This window comes from Schistocerca americana, chromosome 5 (genome assembly GCF_021461395.2).
Source record: "Schistocerca americana isolate TAMUIC-IGC-003095 chromosome 5, iqSchAmer2.1, whole genome shotgun sequence".
NCBI classification, from domain to species: Eukaryota; Metazoa; Arthropoda; class Insecta; order Orthoptera; family Acrididae; genus Schistocerca; species Schistocerca americana.
In genome coordinates, this window is record NC_060123.1 from 317,073,585 (window position 1) to 317,095,301 (window position 21,717).

The 21,717-nt window shown below is 40.1% G+C and overlaps 1 protein-coding gene across 1 annotated transcript in view; it reads right to left on the reverse strand.

Annotated features, from left to right (window-relative positions):
* The window catches only part of LOC124616680, a 40,524-nt gene extending 34,247 nt beyond the window's left edge, over positions 1 to 6,277 (reverse strand). The window contains exon 1 of the mRNA XM_047145010.1: positions 6,145 to 6,277. The gene's annotated coding sequence lies outside the window, so the exon portion shown is untranslated. The remainder of the gene's footprint in view (positions 1 to 6,144) is intronic.
* Positions 6,278 to 21,717: the final 15,440 nt, after the last annotated feature.

The window sequence follows — 21,717 nt, forward strand, 5'->3', positions numbered from 1 at the left end:
TGCTTATCAGGTGTATGCCATTTGACTGTCAAGTGGCAGCTATGGGTGCCCATAAAATCATTGTAATAATTATGCTGCCAAACATCTTTTAATGCCATTAAATAGCATTACAAAGTGACTATAGACTTAATTTTGTGTCACTTTCTAAGTCATTTATACATCCAGTTTTGCGCAACACCTTAACATCCATGGCCAGAAACAGTTGCACCTACAGCTTGCCAAAAGTTCTGCTAAAATCTGTTACTGCTCTGTTAATTCAAATTTCTGATTGTATCCATTGAAACCTTGCAAATCCATATGATTATATTATACAGCAAAGTAATCTTTCTTTGTTGGTGTATCAGATACGAGAATTCATACAAATCTAGAAAAAGAAGAGATTAATTTGTCAGAGATTGGAAATATCCTGATGTAATAAGATTTTAAATTATAGTCCTCTATCAGACCCCCCCCCCCCCCTCCCCAATGGACACAAAACAAGGTCTTTCTTGAATAGTAATGAGGTTCTGCACTGAGTTAAGCAAGCAATTCTTGAAAAAATCTTGAGTTTGATGACAGAGCTGTGGGTGAAGTACTTCTAGAAAAGTAAGGAAAAATAAGACTATATGGTGACAACAAAATGAGACATGTTATGAAGAGAAGGAATAAGCTAAATGTTGTGTCAGAAAAGAGTTTAGTTGCTGCCAACTTCTACAATGTCACCTAAAGTACATGAACAATCTGCAACGAACATGCACACTGAGGAAAAAATGGTTCAAATGGCTCTGAGCACTATGGGACTCAACTGCTGAGGTTATTAGTCCCCTAGAACTTAGAACTAGTTAAACCTAACTAACCTAAGGACATCACAAACATCCATGCCCGAGGCACACACTGAGGAGAGCACACTCTTTAAAAGAGACATGTTATGAAGAGAGGGAGTAAGGTAAATGTTGTGTCAGAAAAAAGTGTAGTTGCTGCCAACCTCTATGATGTCATCTAAAGTACGTTAACAATCTGCAACTAACGTGCACATTGAGGAAAGTGCAATCTTTATAGCAAAGTATCACAGTGATTTGAATTGATTTTTATTTGGTCCTGTTAAATTATATTTTGTTCAAAGATTGTGCTGTAATGTAGCAGTACAAAAATTGTGCTGGAACGTACTAGTACAAAGATTGTGCAGTAATATAGCACAGGTCAATGAATACAATATTAAATGGGCAACAAGGGAAGAAAAACAAACAATATGGGAACAACACCAATACAAGACATACAATATTACATTCAAGGTTTCAAGAAAAACAACAATACTGCAGACAATATACGTACAAGATATACAATATTACATGCATTGCAATACAATTTACATGATTTATAACATAATACATATTTTAGAAATCTTATAGCTCTAGAAATTCATTTAAATTTTATACGGTATGATTTATGAGGAATTGTTACAGTTTACTCCTCAATACATAAGGACTGTCACTGTCCTTTTTTTATATTCAGTGGGAGTTTTTTGTAAATTCTTATTCCGGCCAAGATAATTCCTCTTGTGCTGTGTAGAGAGTTACTGAGTCTTTATGGAGGCTTTGCTTCTGACTTGCATCATGATTGCATCATTAGTTTGGAAAAGTTTTCTGATGTTGTTTACAAGTACCATCAACTAGCAGACACTAACTTGCAATTGTCAGGGTTCTATTTGTCTTGAATAGGCACCTGCAGGATGTCTGATTTGAAACACCACAGATCAACTCACACCCCACTTCTGCATTTTGAAAACTTCTCAACTTTTGCAGCATTTCCTCAGAATATTATCCCATATGACATCAGAGGGTAGAAATGTGCAAAGCATGACAACATTATTATTTCCCTCTCAACACAGGGCGAAATACCTCGTAGTGCAAAGCATACTGATCTAAGTTTCTTCAGCAGGTAATCAATATTTTTATTTCATCTTAATTTAGGATCCTTTTGCATTCCTAGAAATCTTGTATGTGAAGTTTCATTTATTTTCTGTCCATTGATATCTATTTTGAGAGCTTGTAGCTTGTTATTTGCTATGTGAAACTGCATTAAATTTGTTTCTGAGAGGTTTAATAATAGTTTATTTGCTGCAAATCACTTGCATACTTGTTGCGTTATTGTTTCAGTTTTAATCTGTATTGAGGATTGCATACTGTTGATCATGATACTTGTTAACAGCAAACTTTACTGTAACTGCAATTTTATTTCCTGGTGCTGGTAGATCATGAATGTGCACTAAGAAGTTTTATGGTCTGAGGATCAAGCTTTGGGAAACACCATACTTAATAGTTCCCCCCTCTGATTTTATTGTTTCACCCACACCTGTTAGAGCAACAGTGTTTCTTGGTATGTAAGTAAAATTCTAGCCAAGCTAATGGTTGGTCTTTGATGCCACAGTGTAGGAGTTTCTGTACTAATATGTTATGTTTTATACAATGAAAAGCATTAGCAGTATCATAGAAAATTTGTAATGGATATCTTCTACAGTTCATTTCATCAAGAACTTCCTTTGTGAGACTGAATATTGCTCCTGCTGTGAAGAGCCCTTTGCTAAAGGCAGATTGGGAGGGTGCCAGTGAGCGAGTGAGTTAGGTGTTCATGTAGCCTACGGTACGCTACCCCCTCAAATATTTTTGGAAGAACTGGCAGCGTAGAGATAGACCAATAGTTAGATATTATATGTCTGTCACCACTTTTGTGTATTGGTGTCACTGTAGCATGTTTTAATCTATGAAGAAATACCCATATTTTCATAGACTGGTTACATAAACAGCACAATATGTTGCTGATAAGCCACCTTATAATTTTAGTGCCCTGATTGATATTCCATCATATGCAATAAGTCTGGGTTGGCTGTTGTGGATTTGAAGTGCAATGTTTTCAGTGGTGTACTTTGTGTAAGATTAAGTAATTTTATAGCTTCTGAGGGAGGTTGAATGTTTGTATTTCTGTTTTTTCAGTTAGAGAGAGGAAAAATTTATTGTACTCAGAGGCTGCCGTTTTCAGATTATTGTGGTTCACACCAGTTTCCATTAACTGTGCTCCCCTGTTTCTTCTAATATTTTGTACTTGTTTGTTTCAAATTTTACAATTTTCCACATGGTTTTTGTTTCATTGTTTGCCTTGTTAATTTAAGATTTTACAGTATCTCTTATAGTTACGTTCACTTCTTTGTGTGTACTATTCCTCTGTTGTAGGTAAAGTTCCCTTTCTCTAGCACATAATATTCTAATCCAAGCTGTTATCCAGACTTTCTACCTATTACATTTGATTTAGTTTTGGTTGTCTTTGGAAGCTGGCTTCAAAGTGTTTGAGAAACAGATTTAATAATGAATTAAATTTCTTATTCTTAGTGTCTTCATGATCAATTTCTTCTCATAGTTCCTGTTGTAGACTATTTCTAAAGATATTGGTCGATTCTTTGTTTATTATTCTAACACGAATAACTTGTGAGGGCGCCCATACCCCGTGTCTCCCCCCCCCCCCCCCCAGCTCTCACTGAAAGAAAAAATATAGTGTGGACAGCATTTTTCTCTCAAGGTAATGACCGACCTAAAAGTTTGTGTTACACAGGTTTTTAACAGAGTTGAAACCAACTTTCTATGGCTACTTTTAAGTCGGCATTAACTTCCAAAATACTAAAAATACTTCACACTTCCAAATCTAGCCCTATCCAACCCCGACCCCCCCCCCCCCCCTATTAACTATGGGATGGGCACCCTTGCTAACTTGCGTGTGTACATTAACTGTTTTTCTTTTGCTGAGTTATAGGACTGCTGTCTGACCATGATCAGATAGGCCAATTACTGCAGCCTGCGTTTTTACATCACAATCTTGTGTGGGGGGTCCAGGAAAACTTGTCAATCACAGTTTTGTTGTAGTCATCCATCTCTGTTGGGAATGAGATCATTGAGTGTAAGTTAATGCTAGACATTAGTGTTTTTAACTGTCTACGATTACTGTTGGTTGATGGAAATTCAATGTTAAAATCCACAGATTAAATTTTTACTGTTGCTCTTGCAAAGCTTTATAAGCACAGTTTCTAGTTGCGAAAGGAACTTTGGGGTATTTCCTACTGGTGACCCATAGATAGTTATAATCAAGATGGACAGCTTTTCTAGTTCTAGTTTGACTGCACAGCTTTCAAAATCTTGTCCAAAGGAATACTGACTTACATCCTTGCCTACAGATGTTTCTCCACATGAAGATGACAAAGAGCCCATAGTGTCCATTTCTGTTGTTGACCCAAAGACGTAATAGAATGACACATGTTTCAAGTATTTTGGATGCATGGAGTACAGCATTGTCTGTACCCTAATAACAGCATCATATTAAAACTGCCTCATGTCTTCAAAACATGTGATGTAATTGTTAACTTTGAAGGTTTGGCGTTTCCCAAGGAAGGAGAATGAGTCTTATGATGAGGTACATAGTGCATGTTGTCAAAAATTTGTAGAAACAGTCAGCCCACTAATAAAGATGTAGGATGAAATATTCTACGTAAAGGACAAGATTTGATATTTCATATACTCTACGCCAAAGTCAGTGGATAGTTAACGAACATTTGTTACATTCTGATAAAAATGTCCAAAAGTTTTCTTTAGTACCACTGCCAAACTAAAATTCAAAGTTTGGAAAGGAATACAATTTCTGTACAGCACGTAAAATGATTTGGCGAACTGTATACCCGTAATCAAATATGTCGCAGAAGTTCATTTGGTGTTCATCTTTATAACCGGTTGGCGATCAATAAATACTGTATGCTAAAAGCTGTCCAAAATAACTCCCATCTTACAGCAGATCATATTGCACGGAACTTTTATTTTCATTCCGTCTAGTTTCGAGACTGTAGCTATATTTACAGTGCAACGTTATTTTTATTGATAGTATATTATATAATGAACTGCCGTACAGCAAGTCTTCAGCCTTTATTCCAGGCACCAGATGTAATACCGTACCCTATATCTCCCTTATCAAGTCTGATAAATGATTTCTTAACCCATCATGCGCCAACACTAACTACCGTACATTTTGACAGGCTGTCCAATCGGTAAGCGCTTACATTAATCGTAAACAGCGGTGGCCGCACAGATGTTCTTTAACGCTAGGACCAAAAGTGATATGCCCCCGTCAGAAAATTTTTCTGTGCATCTGGAACCCAAAAAAGTGTCAGTGTTGCAGCATAGTGAAGTGAGGACAAAAAAATGTTAGTACTGCAGCGAAATGAAGTTCGATACAGTACGTTCACTCTGATTTACATTACATTTGAAGTACATAAAGGGCTAACATACTAAGTTTGGATCTCCCATTGAAAAGTCTTGTCAATCGGTCTATTGTTCCATCCTCCATGAAACTTGGTTATTACGGCACGTGAAACAACTGTGCCAACTGCACTAACATTATTGTGGCGGTAGTTGCCAAAAGTTAAATAAATTACTCGGACACCCCACATAATAGTAATCTGGTTAAGTACTGGTAGCCTAAGGAAATAAAAACGTACGATAGCAATAAGTCATATCATAATTACTGGATATGAATCGATTGTAATGTACCAAATGGTCGCTTGATCACGCTCAAACAATCAGAGCAAGTATTTCTGTTGTTCCCTGAATTCCATTCAAACGGACGTACCTTTTTTTTCGGCGATCAGGCCTTATTACTTCCAAATTTTGATGACGCCTCTTTAACTTCCTCTGGTTCAACGCGACGTAAATGCAATTTTTTTTTTAATCTTGGGCTAGGGGATGGAATACAGCAATATTTATTCTTGCTGTATACGGTTAACTAATTTTGACGTTTACATTTCATAATTTTGTATGTGGTAATTCGTACGTGAAGTATCAGAACTGTAATTCGTTTTATTGTATTGCATTTATTTCCCCCCGTCCCCATACCTGGCTAAAAGTCAGTTGAAGCGTTGGAAAACACAGGACCATACCAACATTCGCTTTGAGCGCAACATTAATCAGTGCGTAAGAGTGACGGAAATGAGGTCGTCTGTGTGCTGTCTTCGCAATATTCCAGAGTCTTGATGAGACAGAGTTGTTCACAGATATCATTAGTGTTGCTACTGGCACTTGATGAGACTTGATTTTTCACAGTTTTAGTTAGAGGACATTAATCTCATTTACTCACGATAAGCAGACGAGCGCAGGTCAAATTTGTTAATATCTGTGTCACTGGTGAAAAGCTGAGAACTTCGTAGAAGATATCTTAAAAAATGACGCTGCGAAGTACAACAGAATCAGACGGTGATCTTATAAATTATGGCCAGATACACGATACACAAGGTCTATATAGACCTTGACGAGGAATGTCTGCAACAACGCTCCAAGCGTACATCTTTGGAACTACCGACTGGTTCACTTCGCCTGATAAAGCTCCTATACACGATGCACTTTAAAGGTGTGCATTGGTGCGTTGAAGATGTATCTCTGCAGCAGCGACGCGACCGTAAATGTTTGAAACCGCAGATTGGTTCACGCACGGCTGCCTCTGTTGAGAGCCGGCCGTGGTTCACGTCGCCTGAGCACACGATACACACGCAATATTCGTGGCACGAATCTGCGGATGCGCACTAGAAAGCAGTTAACACGAGAAACTGTAATGAGGATATATGTTTTCTTGTAAAGTCGCTCATTTGAAATAAAAGTCTGAGGGATCAAGGCTCCTACTTTTAAGTAATTGTTGTTCTCTTAGGTAGCTGTCACCGAATTATTTTATGTTATTACTGTTCCAAATCACCGTGGGTCAAGGGGGCGTCCCCCTAACCTCCCACGGAAAGGGAAAAAAAAATAGTGTGTAGTGAGGTGTTCTTGCAAGAAAATTATTTAATAGTCAGTATTACGCAGTGTAGCTTGTTTCAGAGTCGAGATTTTCAATTCTATGCCTGAAGTCTACCAGTCGCCTATTAAAGACTATTGCACTACAATATAAGGCATAGTTTACAAAACGACACTAGGTTGCAGGCAACTGCGCTACCGGCAACTGCACATGCGCGCCGCGCGTTTGCGCAACTCGTTGGGTGAAACTGAACACTTCCGGCATGTTCCAACTTCTTAAACCTAACTAACCTAAGGACATCACACACATCCATGCCCGAGGCAGTTTTAACTTCTGAGGTCATCAGTCCCCTAGAACTTAGAACTACTTAAACCTAACTAACCTAAGGACATCACACACATCCATGCTCAAGGCAGGATTCGAACCTGCGACCGTAGCGGTCGCGCGGTTCCAGACTGCAGCACCTAGAACCGCTTGGTCACTCCGGCGATACTAGTTGCATGAGTTTTTGAGGTTATGTATGTTCGTAGAGTGTAGACAAACTGAAATATGAAGTGGGGAACGGAGAATAATGTTCGCTTTTTGGATATCTGTGCTTTGCATAGGTGTTTGGGATTTCAGTGATGCTGATTACAAAAATAAGAAACATACTGCTGCCACTGACACCATAATGTGCGATTATAACATAGATGTCTGACAATATCTGAGCTGTACGGCAAAATTTATTGAGTCAGGACCACATATACAACTGAATTAAGAAAAATACAAGCAAGTGTAATTCTAGCTATGGCAATGCTCTCGTCTACAAGACTGAAATCCCATCGTTCGATTTGGCCAACTCTTTGTTAACCAATATCGTTGACATGAGGGAAGGCTATACAAATTCAAGAAGCTGCATTCTTTATTCAATATTCATGTGTTTAAAACGTCGCTGCAGTGCTCCTCATTCACATATGTTGGAATTTTGAATTAGTGCCACTGTTCAGATCCATCTTCAAGAGAGTAGTTTGCAAACCATTCTCTTCTCAATGCGGCCTGCTTTGATTAATTATTGCTCTTAATGTTAATAATTATTACCGTTAATGTCAAAAAATTGTTGGTGTTAATGAAAAAGCGTCATCACCAACTAAAACCGAATCTTATAACATGCCGAGTATTTTCGATTGTAATGCACGCAATATGATATGTAATTTCAGCTCTGGCGACAGTGCTTTATGCATTACATACCTTTATTCCTTATCGCGTAATTAATTCTATTTAGAAGAAACGTGAACAGTTCTGGTGACATTCTAAGATAATTAAAAGAACCTCTTGGATCTTCCGTTAAAAATTATTTTAGCAAGGATGCTGAGCAACCGAGCTGACGTGTTTTCTTCATCCAGTCACGAATCGAAACGCATTTCTTATTGTTATTATTATTATTTTTTCTAATGCAGCGATTCCGCGCAACAAGCTTTAATTCCATCACAACTCTTGCTTCGTACAGATGCCAAAACTTTCATTTCAGACACAACTCAGGGACCCACAAAACGACGAAACTGAAATGTATACTGGTGTTGCCGTGTCTACAGTCATATACTGTATGAAACCACTTGCGTGCAACTCAGTCCACGGAACGAGTGGCGCAACCCACTGTCGTCGTGTAAACTAGGCTTAAGACTCTATTCTGAACTCTAGACAGGAGTCTAGATCTGGAAAATTTTACTTATAATTTTATGGTAGTAAATTCTGCAGTTCACTAATGTTATGAACCACATACACTGACGGAAAAATATCGCAACACTAAAAAAGTAATTAATGTAGAGTAACGAAATTTCGTGAATACTTTTCTCTGCTAATGTATTTAAGTGATCAACTTTGCAATATCTGCAGGTTGATGTAAGCGCGAGAAAAGCTATTGGAAATATGGAAAGGCTGGTACGTTAATAACTGGTGTAACCGCTAGAATGTTGAATGCAAGCATGCAAATGTGCATGCATTGCGTTGTACAGGTGCCGGATGTCAGCCTGTGGGGCGGAGTTCCATGCCTGTTGCACTTTGTCGGTCAGTACAGAGACGGCTAATGTTGTTTGCGGATGATGCTGTTGTTATAGTCCGATTATGTCCCAACGTGCTCGACTGGAGACAGTTCTGATGCTCGAGCAGGCCAAGGCAATATCTCGACAGTCTGCAGAGTACTTTGGTTTACAACAGCGGCATGTGAGCGAGCGTTATACTGTTGGAAAGTACCCCTTGGAATGCGCTTACGTCAAGCAGTGCTGACAACACGCTTGCGTTCATATACAATATGTGCTTCAAGGAGCGCTGACAGCGCTATCTATTAGCCGCCACTGCAACAGCTATCAGCTACTACATATTGTGCATCTACAGAAGCAAACTTGAGAGACAGGGGCGTAATAAGAATTTACACGATTCGTGAAATGGAAATTGGTAGGTTCATGTTGAACGATGGTACTTGTGGCTACTAATTCCGTGCCAGTTTGCACAGGCAATTCGGAGTTATAAAGAATTAGTAGTAAAACTCACATTGCGGTTATAAAAAAGAATGAGTAAAATTTTGAACATTTATTCACATATGAAATGTATGTATACATAAATCATCTGACTCAGTCTTATCTGTGCGTTATTGTTGCTACTGTTCGATTCAGCATTACCTGATTTCTTCTTTTGCGATTTCGACGATACCGTCCAGTAACCTTCTTACATTTGCTGGACTTTCCTGCAGTGCCCTGCCCAGTCATCAGCAGTTACTGACAGGAGGATTTCACTTGCTATCTTAAACATATTCTCTTTGGACAGGTCCCCTGAGATACTGTGCTCTCTAAGCAACCGATTTACTTTTGCCCATGCCAGTTCAACCGCACACAGATCACAATTATAGGGTGGCTAGTGGACAACAATGCTGCCTTTCTCTTTTGCCATTTCGGCAATAACATACATTTTTTTTTAGCTGGTCTATGTTCTTGAATTAAAGCGAACAGAGCCTGCTTCCTCATTCCATTCCAACATCCTCGCTTTGGTATCGTACGATGTGGGTGCTTTGTCCCACTGTCTGTTATGGCGTGGAACGTTGTCCATCACAATCACTAATTTTGGTGGAAGATTTGGGAGGACTATATTTTCAAACCACTTTTCAAAATTTCTAGAGTTCATTTGACCATGGTAACCAACTTTTGTGGATTTAGCCCAGAATTTTAATTGGGGTTCCCTGACAAACCCCTTCCTCGATCCAGCACTGCCAATAATAATTCATAACGCCGACATCATCATCCTTCTGACAACATGTACCAACCGCCATATTACTGTCTATCCAAGTTTCATCCAGACAGAATATTTCTGCGCCTGCTTCTCTAATATTTTTCATTTCTACAATAAAATGCGGCCACCAATCTGTAATGATTTCACACTGGCAGTACAACAGAGCTGTTCTGCACTTTTTTCCACGTGAATCCCATGGACAACATATTCCGCAGAGATGTAAAACCCCATGTCCAGTCGATCTTTTCCTTGAGTATTGATCGCAGTTTCCACAGACCGGGAGCAATCTTCTGCACCAAGTAGAAGTTTTCGATTGTTTGTCTCAAGAGACCCCCCTCAGAGCTGCCCAACTGGATTTTCCCCACAGATCTTGGCCTAAGTGAAAAGGAATTTTAAAAAATGCCAGAAAGTAGAGTTCAGTTTTACGCAGAATGTATGGTTAGAAGCAACAAGGGAAGGTCCCAAAGGGAACGATCGACTTTTTGAAACCACTTATACAGTAGTATAGGTTATGGTCCCAGGTATCAAACGATGCTGTCACAAGTATTTGAATGAAAGCAATTGCAGCAGACATTTCTATTACAAAAGACAGTATAGTCAGGGAAACTACAGCAGAGGATATGCATCATGGAAAATGGAAAGCCGCTTCAGCTATATGTAAATCCTTTTTTTGTTGGACTCACAATAAACGTCTAATAAAAAAGGAAGCAATTTTCTGTTTCCCCAGATGCATTTCTATTACACCGTAAAAAAAAAAAAAAAAAAAAAAAAAAAAAAAAAAAAAAAAAAAAAAAAAGAAACCTGGCATCTGATGGGACTCTGCCCACTACTTTGTGCGTAGCAGCCTAGTACCTTAACCACTTTTTTTCTTCATTATGTTCGTCATTGTTCTCATCATTTGGTCTGGGTGGACATCACATTTATTGTGAGTCCAACAAAAAAAGGATTTACATACAGCTGAAGCGGTTTTCCATTTTCCATGATGCATATCTGACAAGTTCTTCGTTGAATACATCATTCAGTTTATTATTGTTATTAGTTATTATTAGTACCAAACAAACTGAGCTATCATGCCGGCAATAAGCACTACGCTACAGAATGGTGCCCGAAAAATCCACCTTTCTATCGCCTATTGAGCCACCAACTGGATAACAAGAAATTCTTTTACACCGCAATGTGCTGTGATCGGTATGAGGCACACACGCCAATGACTTGTCAACACTGGAAGACAAATGAGTAAAAATTCCCCTCGCCCCTGCTCTTCTCGCAGGAGTGAAAGCAGAATCTGGCGTTGCCCATGATGGGACAGGAACAGCTTTGCCGTCACTCACAAGAGACGTATTATTTAAGAGGGGTAGGACGTCAAGTGGGCCGCCTTAAAGCAGGAGAGAGACCACAGGACATTTTAGTTTCCACTGTCTATACTTTCACGAATAAATTCATAAAACTTTGTCAGCATGACCAGGAAGAATTCAGGATTCACAATCAATGCAGTGGAAGTTCAAAAACATAACAAAATAAATTTTTTTTACATGTGAAAGTTCATCATTTTTTCACTTCTATTGGCTGCGTTTGTTGCTGTAGGTACACGTTTCTTCATAAGTAAGACAGATTCTTCGATGAATTTTGCAGAGCATACAAACCATACTTACATATGTACGAAACGCCAGAAATTATTTAATTTATGAAAAAATGAATGTGATGTTATATTTTAAACTTCATGTTTAGAAAAAACACAAATTTTATAGTTAATTATCTCAATTTTTACCACAGTTTTTAATAGATTTGGAAAATTCTAGAGTTTCATACACCTGTAAGTATGGTTTGTATGCTGTCCAAAATTCATGAAAGAATCTCTCTTACTTATGAAGAAAAGTGTACCTACAGCAACAAATGCAGCCAATACCAAGCGAAAAAAAGGTGAAATACAAATGTCAAAAAAATAAATTATGTTCTTATATTTTTGAACTTCCACCACTATAAGTGTAAATCATGAATCCGTTCTGGACATTCTGACAAAGTTTTATGAATTTATTTTTAAAAGTATAGACAGTGGAAATTAAAATGTCCTGTGGTGTCTCTCCTGCTCCAAGTCGTCCCGTTTGACGTCCTACCCCCCTTAACGGAACTCGGCAAAGCTCAACTCAGTTCACAATGGTTAAATACACAATGTTCTGTATTAGATTGCTGACATTGGCAGCGGACCGAAGTCGACCGACTTCTGCCGATTCAACGCTAGGGCGGTCTCGCCTCTTCTCTTTGTGAACAAATTTTAGCAGATGCATCCAAAAACTGAAGGTGAAGAAAGAAATGCCACACTTCGAGGTTGGCATGCGATTGCTCGTCCCAGTCCAAGACAAAAGTGTATCTAGCAAAACCTAAGCCTGCCAATGGATTAATGGAAATGCGATATAAAATAAGAGGCTCTGACAACGCTGTAACTACGTGCAGCATGGCCAGGAACAGGCAGCATGAACTCTGTGCCTATGCTGGAGTTGTCCCATTAGCTAAGTGGGACGAGGTAATGCTGTGCGGAACGGGTCTACAGGCTCGCCGATATTCGAGTTGCGTTCGCACCGGACTATTTTTTCCTCGGTTGGAGCACCAATTTACACCTTCGGAATGCGGTATCTTGTGATTTCCTTTCCATTACTGTTACCTTTACAAGAAGAGTGAATAAAATAACATCGACTGTGTCAGATGAGGTACAAAAAGACAATAGGTAGGGTACACTAGAATTCACATTATGCTGCCACAATAATTCCATTTTGTATGTTTGACGTCCAGACTTAGCTTCAAAGAGCAACATTCACTTTAGAGAAGATGTTCAAAGTGACCAGTTTGCATTTGCTTTTTCGTCACTCTCTGGATCATACTTTGCTCGACCCTGCGCAACACACCTGTATCCACCTTTGCCAAAGTGGCATGCACGTGAGCTATTAGCTCGTTTATACCCATGGGTGGAGTGCTATAAACTTGTTCTTTTAAGTGTCCCCACAGATAAAAATCGAATAGGTTAAGGACCGTGGAGACCAGAACATTGAACCTCCATGACTAATCCATTTTCCTGGAAACGCTTCATTTAAATAGTTGCTCACTTCCATTCCGAAGTGTGGCGGTGTACCATAACGCTGAAACCATAGCTGTCGCCGGCCCCCAAGTAGAACGTTTTTTGATGCGTCAGGCAAGGTATTGCAAAGAAACGTGCGATACAGGGCGCATACGACTTGCCAGGCAATAGGTAAGGGCCCAAAAGCACTCCTCCCCGATTCTGGCCCACAGATTTATACCAAAACGTACCTGAAAGCCACTTTTACAGGTCACACACGGGTTATGTACCAACCAGTAATAGTTGTGGAAGTTGAAAATACCTTCACTAGTGTAGCTAGATTCGTCAGTCCATAATACTTTAATGTTTGGTATCTTCCGCTGGGTGCAAAAGTCATTCACAAAACTGTACTTGTCGAATGCAGTCTTATGGCCGTTAGTGTTGTCCTTGGACGACCTCTGTTGACAAAGATTACCGGATTCCCGAAGGCGTTGCTCCAGGCGACAAGAAACATTCTTATCGGGATAGTGCCTTTGAAGGTACCTCGCAGCATACGCAAGAGCAGCAGCAGCAGCAGCTTGGTTGTCGGGTGCACCAAGCACCAAAAGCATATCGACATATTCATCCTTGGTGTACTCCATCGGGAAGCCGCCCTACGTGAACTTGTGCATTGCGTCGTTAGTAGCCGCGTGCATCCAGTTTGATGGATCCCACTGTCATGTGATAGGCTGTTATATGACAAACTGATGTCCTGCTTATAAACGAAGAGGACTTGGGAACGGACGTCTAAAGAATAAAAAAGGAACCTGACAAGGATTCAAACCATTCAGTGAACTACAGTAGCTGGTAAGGTAATGTGGTGTGGTACCGGTTCCTCTGTACATTCCGATGTGCTGCGAGATGAAAACAGTGTTCCGCGCTCCTCGTTTCCATACATTTTTCATAATGTGCATGATCTGATTTTGCCAGAAAAACTTTTTTCTTGAATGTGGATGAAGACTCGCTTGCCGACCTCTAAGTACGACATTTTTCTTCACCCTGTAGAGACGGTCATCTTCAAATACGGTACCGGTACTTATTTGTAACAGAAATATGAAATTAAAGCAAGGCTGTTGTAATGCTACGCAATGAGTAGAAGAAAAATGACATCCAAAACATTTAGTAAAAATCTGTGATTGTATCTCATAATAGTATAATGAATTTAATTACTGCTGTTAACAGTTTGACCGCCAATACCGTCAACTGAAGGGATGTGACGAGCTTCAATTTCTCCCGCTTTTAAATACGAAACAACATCTGCTGATGGTTCCGATCGGTCTTCACTCCGTTGCGAGTGACACGAAATGGCTCTGAGCACTATGGGACTTAACATCTGAGGTCATCAGTCCCCTAGAACTTAGATCTACTTAAACCTAACTAACCTAAGGACATCACACACACCCCCGCCCGAGGCAGGATTCGAACCTGCGACCGTAGCGGTCGCGCGGTTCCAGACTAACGCGCCTAGAACCGCTCGGCCACACCGGCTGACACGAAATTGCTAAAAAAATGTTCAAATGTGTGTGAAATCTTAAGGGACTTAATTGCTAAGGTCATCAGTCCCTAGAAATTTCTAAAACAGCTCTTTGTATATTAAGTCACGCGCTTGGAGTGCGACAGCTGTTCCTTCAGTACGTAAAGAAACGAAATGCTTGCCATCAGCTTTTCTGACGGAAGACAAAATTCTGCGTGGACTGGAGGTTTTTGTTGACAATGACAATGAAAATGACGATAACGACGATTCAGATGATGAACCTGACTTTGTGCAAACTTCAATTATTTCCTTTCTTTTTATTTCATAAAACTTTTGGTCGAGCGGTTCTAGGCGCTTCAGTCTGGAACCGCGCGACCGCTACGGTCGCAGGTCCGAATCCTGCCTCGGGCATGGATGTGTGTGACGTCCTTAGGTTAGCTAGGTTTAAGTAGTCCTAGAGGACTGATGACCTGAGATGTTAAGTCCCATAATGCTCAGAGCCATTTGAACCATAAAACTTTCTTTGAAACGATGCGTTCTTTTCTGATGTTTCTTCATTCTCTGAATCATGAAACACTTTTTAATTTATACAGGAAAACAAGAAAGACTGGAAGAAAAGACAGTACATATCAGCCAGCGAATGCAAGATAACCATGTGCAAGAAGGCGTGTTTCAAAATGTATCACACAGAAAAATTATGATACATGTGTAACAATTTATGTATGTATCCCAGAAGAAGTAGTCACATGCTTCCTTAAAATGTTAGTGTCTCAGTCATATTTTGCCTAGCGTTCTTAGCAAGAAATATTGAAAACCATAAAAATGATCGGCATTCTAAGAAACGGCAATGTTTACATGGCCGGCAATCAAAGTGTTGATCAATTAATCATACTTTCACGCAGACAACAGAACAACACTTCTCAGGCAGTGTCACAGCTTTGGGGTCGTTGAGGATGGCAGCAATCTGAAGTGCAGATCAGCCACACGAAATGCCCCGAATGGTGCCGACTTTTAACTGTCAGTGCCTCGGAACCGACAGCCAATTTACTGCGCCCTTCCTATAGCTAGTCCATTGAGGGACCATAACATACTGATCTGTATAGGTTACCTTTTAATAATACGTGAGTTGAATGAAAAGTAATGCCTCTACCTTTGTTAATTGGGTTTGGATGGGAATATTTTAATAAATCAAACGCAGAAATAATCCTTAGAATGTGACCTTTAATTACCAATATTCACTTTTCCACATAATCACCAGCCAAATGGGTACATTTCTGCCAACAATGAACAAGTTTTCTGAAGCCGTCACGGAAGAAGTCGACACTGTGTTTCCGCAACCACAGTCTCACAGTTCTCTCAACGTCTTCATCAGAAGCATAATGATGTCACCGCAGATCGTGTTTCATTATCGGGAACAGATGAAAGTCAGACAGTACTAAATCTGGACTGTATGGAGGATGCTGTACGGTGGTGAAATTCAGTCTCTGAAGTTCTGCTGTGGTGGCATGTGAAGTGTGTGGTTTGCCAAGCAAAGCAATAAAGTGACCCACATGTTCTTGTGAAATGCCAATTGTGCTTGCAATTTCTCTCTGAGTGATACGACAGTCGTCCTGAATCAATCTGTCAACATTTGCTTGTGAAATTTAGTGGTTGCTGTCACAGCATGTCCAACTCTTTGATTGTCACGCAGCTCAGATGTTCCTGCCTCAACATCTTTAAACTTACTCGCCCAACGACGCACAGTACTCACATCAATACAAACACCATAAACTGCTTTCATTCTCTGCTGAATCTCCTTTGGGGTGACACCTTCTGCTGTCAAGAATTCAATGACTGCACGTTGCTTAAGCCGCATTGACCGACCGTCTGCGCAGGGTTCCATACTTTACAGTCTAACAACACATCCGTTCAATGCTAAGGCTTCCCGCTGACTGGAGCTGTAGAGAAGAGTCTACGCAACAACCCAGTACCTGCCAAATACCAATGCTGCCAACTGTTGAAGAGCTACGAAAGTGGAGGCATTACTTTTCTGTCAATCCTCATAAGATTGGTACACATGCGGCTCGAGGTACCACTCCACAGTGTCAGTATTGGCGCTTTAAAAGGAAATGTTGACGACCTCTGCACTAGACTGAACCAACAGTTGACTCAAACACGTTTCGCACGCCAGAATTGCGGTGATCTACTGTCCACACGCCCCAATTTGTCTGCACAGATGTGATTTGAACCCACTTATTTGAGTAATGTCGCTCAAACTTCCAACTCGTAACTTCCAGGTTGTCACACATCTCATATCTGCACAAATCTCCTCTTCACACACAACATTCTATACCGATGTGACGTCCGCAGACAAATTGTTACTTGTGGACGGGCCTTTACAATTAGGGCAGAATGACGGTTTGGACGATAACGGACCTCATTTCGTAGGTGGTGTAATTCTTCAGCGAGACTCCTTGTCTGAAAGTGTTCGATTTCTATGGACCATAGTCTTTAGCATCGAAATTCTTTGTAATGGATGGTGATGACTCGAGGTGTGGAGACAGAGGTCAGTGTGCATGAAATTTTTTGTATACGCCGTGACCTAAGGATCCATCCAGTTTTCACTTGACTAACACATCGAGGAATGGTAGCAGGCCCTCTATTTCGAATTCCATTGTGAATCTTATATTACCGTGGAGAGAGTTTAATGATTCAAAAACACTGTCAGGTCTCCACTTCCATGTGGCTGCACCACAACTGTGTCAATAAAATCACGTTGGCTTGAACTTGACCGAGTCTATGGTCAAGTCGGCATAATTTGATCCCTAACAGCTCGTAGTACTGTCGGCAGCTTTCAACTGCGAAGCGCTAACCAAGGAGGTAAAAAAATGAAGGGAAATGGCCCTATAGACTCCGCTGTACGTTGTTTTGAAGTCAGAGTGGACGGGGCGTGCCGCCATCTTAAATAGCCCAAAATGTTACCAGCTACTGTTTACGATTACTTCTGTTCTTATTTCTGTCGTGTGAGTACAATAGCTGTTTGAAGTACTAAAAATTATAGTGTTACTATGGAAAACATAGCGTCAGAAAGGCAATTTTTAACGTTTATCTGTTTTTGAATGTATATTTACTGTAGTAATACGACATATTTGGTTCTGTTAAAGTAATTGGTTTTTTGTTGATACATTTCGAATAACCCAGCAGATAAGAAAGTGATGTGAAAAGTATACTTTCGAAATCCATTTAATTCCATTTTTACTGTATTTGTATCGGCAGCAAATGAAGCTGGAACTATGAAACACCCAAAGCTCGTTTACTTATTGGTACTTCTTGTTCTTTACATTTTCAGCTTTCAATCGTACGCACAACATTTTGCAAAAAAACCTACCTACATGTTCTTTCCTAACCCATAGACGTGTGCAATGAGGAAATAGCAAGCCATGCTATTGTATTTTGTGGATGTCGACAAAGTGGACGATTTTTGAAATGTCAAAAAACCAGAACTACATGGAGGTATACTTACAAGCAGAATAGAGCTCTTGTTTTATTAGACTGTGAGAGCATTAGTTTCATTGTAGTTTACATATCTTCTCATTTTTAAATATTACCTATGATACATCATTATTCACTGTGCGACTAATAACAGCAATTTACAGGGCAAAAAACGTTATACCTTCTTTAACATGTTACAGCATTGTGCACTACTATAAATGTGGTTAAGGGAATGGTTTCAAACGCTTTGACCTTGTAAAATGGATATTTTGTTTTAACATGTATGTAAGTCATTTTTAGCAATGATAGCCTACATTGTGTAACATATTTGCCTACCCTTCCAACACCAGTCTGTTTGCTTCTTAACCCGGAATATTTCTCGCCAGTAACCCTAGCAATTTTTCTAGAATAACCAAATATGTCATAAGTGGAATGTACGTCGTCTTTTATCAAAAGTTTCATTTTACTTCTGAATCTCGTTTTGAGGTATTCAAAGTGTAAAAGTTCATACCACTGTTTGTGATGTACAAATAGTTAGCTAGTTAGTTACATGTTGCACGCATCACTTGCATAAATCCTAATTATGTGGAATGAGTCATTTTATATTGTGTTACCGGTAACCTCATTCTGTTTTTTGTAAGTGTGCCCCCACGCACGTCATTTACTAGTGTTCTTGGTTTTTTAAAATTAAATACAGGCAGATGTTGGTCATTCCTACCCACCACCACTTACAGTTTCCACTAGTATATAGTCTTCTGCGGAATAGGAAGATTTGTCAAAGAGAAACATTTACAGTTTAGTTTCACATCCTACTTTTCTGTCTGGCAGTATTTTATGTCACTGGGTAAGTGATCAAAACTTGCAGCATTGTTAACTCGTGTTTGTGCTGCAGACAACCTTAATGTGGTGTAATGAATGTCATTTTTTTCTTCTAGTGTTGTAATTATGCACATGATTGTTCCTGCTGAAGTGCAGTGGATTATTTTTCCAGCGTACCTCATGAGGAATAACAGTAGTGTGAAGCGGACAGACTGCTTCTCACACGCCAAGCAAGAGGCAGGCACGACCAAAAGAGTGGTCACTAAGATTTCGGCCAAAGACTTCTTCAGAAAGGAAGCACACACACATTCATACAATCATAGACACAAAACCCTCACACACATGAGCGCTGCCTCCTGTTGTTCTAGCCAAGATCTTTTTTTAAAGAGGGAGGAAATGGGAACAATGAATAATTATTGGCGGAAGGAATATAGGGTATTAGGTACTACCTCAGCGCGATCACGTAACCATGTGTTGTGTGGGGACTGTTAATACAGTCTGGCTCGGATGTCGGAGCATTTGCGGTTTTGAAGGCAATGAAGCAACAGGAGTGAATAATTGTAAACATTGTAACCATAATTCATGCATACAAAAAAAATGGCCTGAACGGCTCCACTTAGGAATAAAATGTGATTCCTGTAAACTTTAGATCTCGATTGGATCGATTAGTACACACGTAAACGAAGCGAGCTGGTGTTTTTGATCAAAAAATTACCTCTCCAAGTAATCAAAGTAGCAAATGCTATTTGGGATACGACCACAAAGTCGATAAGTAACCCCAGTGGTCGAACCTGGGCATGGGCATGTCAGAGTGACATCACGGGAAGCAACACCGCGGTGAACCATGTAGGCATAAATGCGGTGAACCTAATGTTTTAAGCTATGTAAGATGGCGGACGTCAGCTTTTTTTTTTTATTCTTCGATGGCGCTAATGGCTGTAGAAGCAAACCGTAGTCGTCCGTGAGCAGAGAGAACACCGTTGCCATAGAGGCGCTTACAAAATCGCGTTACGTTATGTACAGGGTGTCCAGAAAAGGACTCCCTGATTTCAAAATTAAATATCTCGAAAACAAAGATCGATAGAGGAATGCAGTAAACGGTATGTTTATTGTGAAAGCTGTAAGAAGTTTATACAGCAGTTTGAAATAATAGTTACAAAAGCTGCTAACAGATGGCACTGTAATCGCCATACGTAGTGCCTAGTATAAATAGTGATCCGAAGCCCAGAGCGATCATTTCCACTATTGAAACGTGAAAGGAGGTTAGCGTACCGAAGGAAGAGATTAAAACCATTTACTCCATTGAACAACGCGTTTTTCTGGTGCTAGAGTACCACAGGTTAGAAGAGAGTCCTACGGCAACAAGGCGAAGTTTTCAAGCACGATTTAATGTTCCAAAAGGACCCGATGTGAAAACCATTCGCACGCTCTTCGCAAAATTTCAACGAACAGGCAGCGTAACTGATGATCTAGTGGGGCATGTTGGCCGCAAGCAAACCGCAGTTACGCCTGAAAATATCGCCACAGTTTCTGAAAATATTCAGCGGAATCCATCCGTCCGTACAATTGCATCTGAGACTGGTTTGAAGCGTTCCAGCACGCAGAAAATACTGAGAAAGAGCCTACACATGTTTCCATTCAAAATTCAAACGCACCACACCATACCCGTACGAGCTGTGCAACAAAGGGTTGCCTTTGCTAATCAGATGCTCACAATGCTTGGTAGAGAAGGATTTGATGTTGGCTGCATCTGGTTTACAGATGAAGCACATTTCCACCTGAATGGATACGTGAATAAGCAGAACTGGCGATTTTGGGGTTCCGAAAAGCCATATTGGTGTGAAGCGAAACCCCTGTATTCTCCTAAAGTTACTGTGTGGGCTGCAGTATGCAGCAGAGGCATTACTGGCCCTTGTTTCATTTGAGAAACGGTCACTGGTGCACGTTACGTTAGAGGATCGACCAGGTACTGAATGGTTTATGCAAGATGGAGCCCGACCACGTCGGACCGAACAAGTGTTTCGCTTTCTTGAGGAATACTTCGGGAATCGAGACATTGCTTTGGAATATCCCAAATTTACAGGTGCAGGCATGGATTGGCCTCCATATTCGCCGGATTTGACTCCCTGTGACTTTTTTTTGTGGGGCACAGTGAAAGACATGGTCTACCCGAAGCATCCCGCCACGCTGGACGAGCTTGAATCGGCGATCACTGTGGCATGTGAATCCATTTCGGTTGAGACACTACGAAATGTGATGGCGAATTTCATTCTCCGTTTGCCCCACCTCTGTAGTGCCAATGGTGAATATTTTGAAAACATTGTGACGTGATTGTTTGCAAAGATTGTTTTCATACGATTATTTCACTTATGTATGCTGATATGAGCTGTACAGCGTACAGCGCCATCTGTTAGCAGCTTTTGTAACTATTATTTCAAACTGCTGTATAAACTTCTTACAGCTTTCACAATAAACATACCGTTTACTGCATTCCTCTATCGATCTTTGTTTTCGAGATACTTAATTTTGAAATCAGGGAGCCCTTTTCTGGACATCCTGTAGGTATTTTTATAGTGCTTTTGCTCAAAAATGTTCCATGTACTGTATAGGTTCACGACGACAGTCGATAACGGACTACTCATTGCCACGTCATCAGTTTATTCGTAACATTATGCGTCAAATAAATAAGTTGATGTCAGAAAGTGCCCAAAATGTTCGGCAAAGAAATTTTTAGCGCAACGCAATCTGACTTTGCAAAAATCCCTGCAAAAGAAGGCCCTGACTAACAATAACCTATACCTTTCATGAATCACTT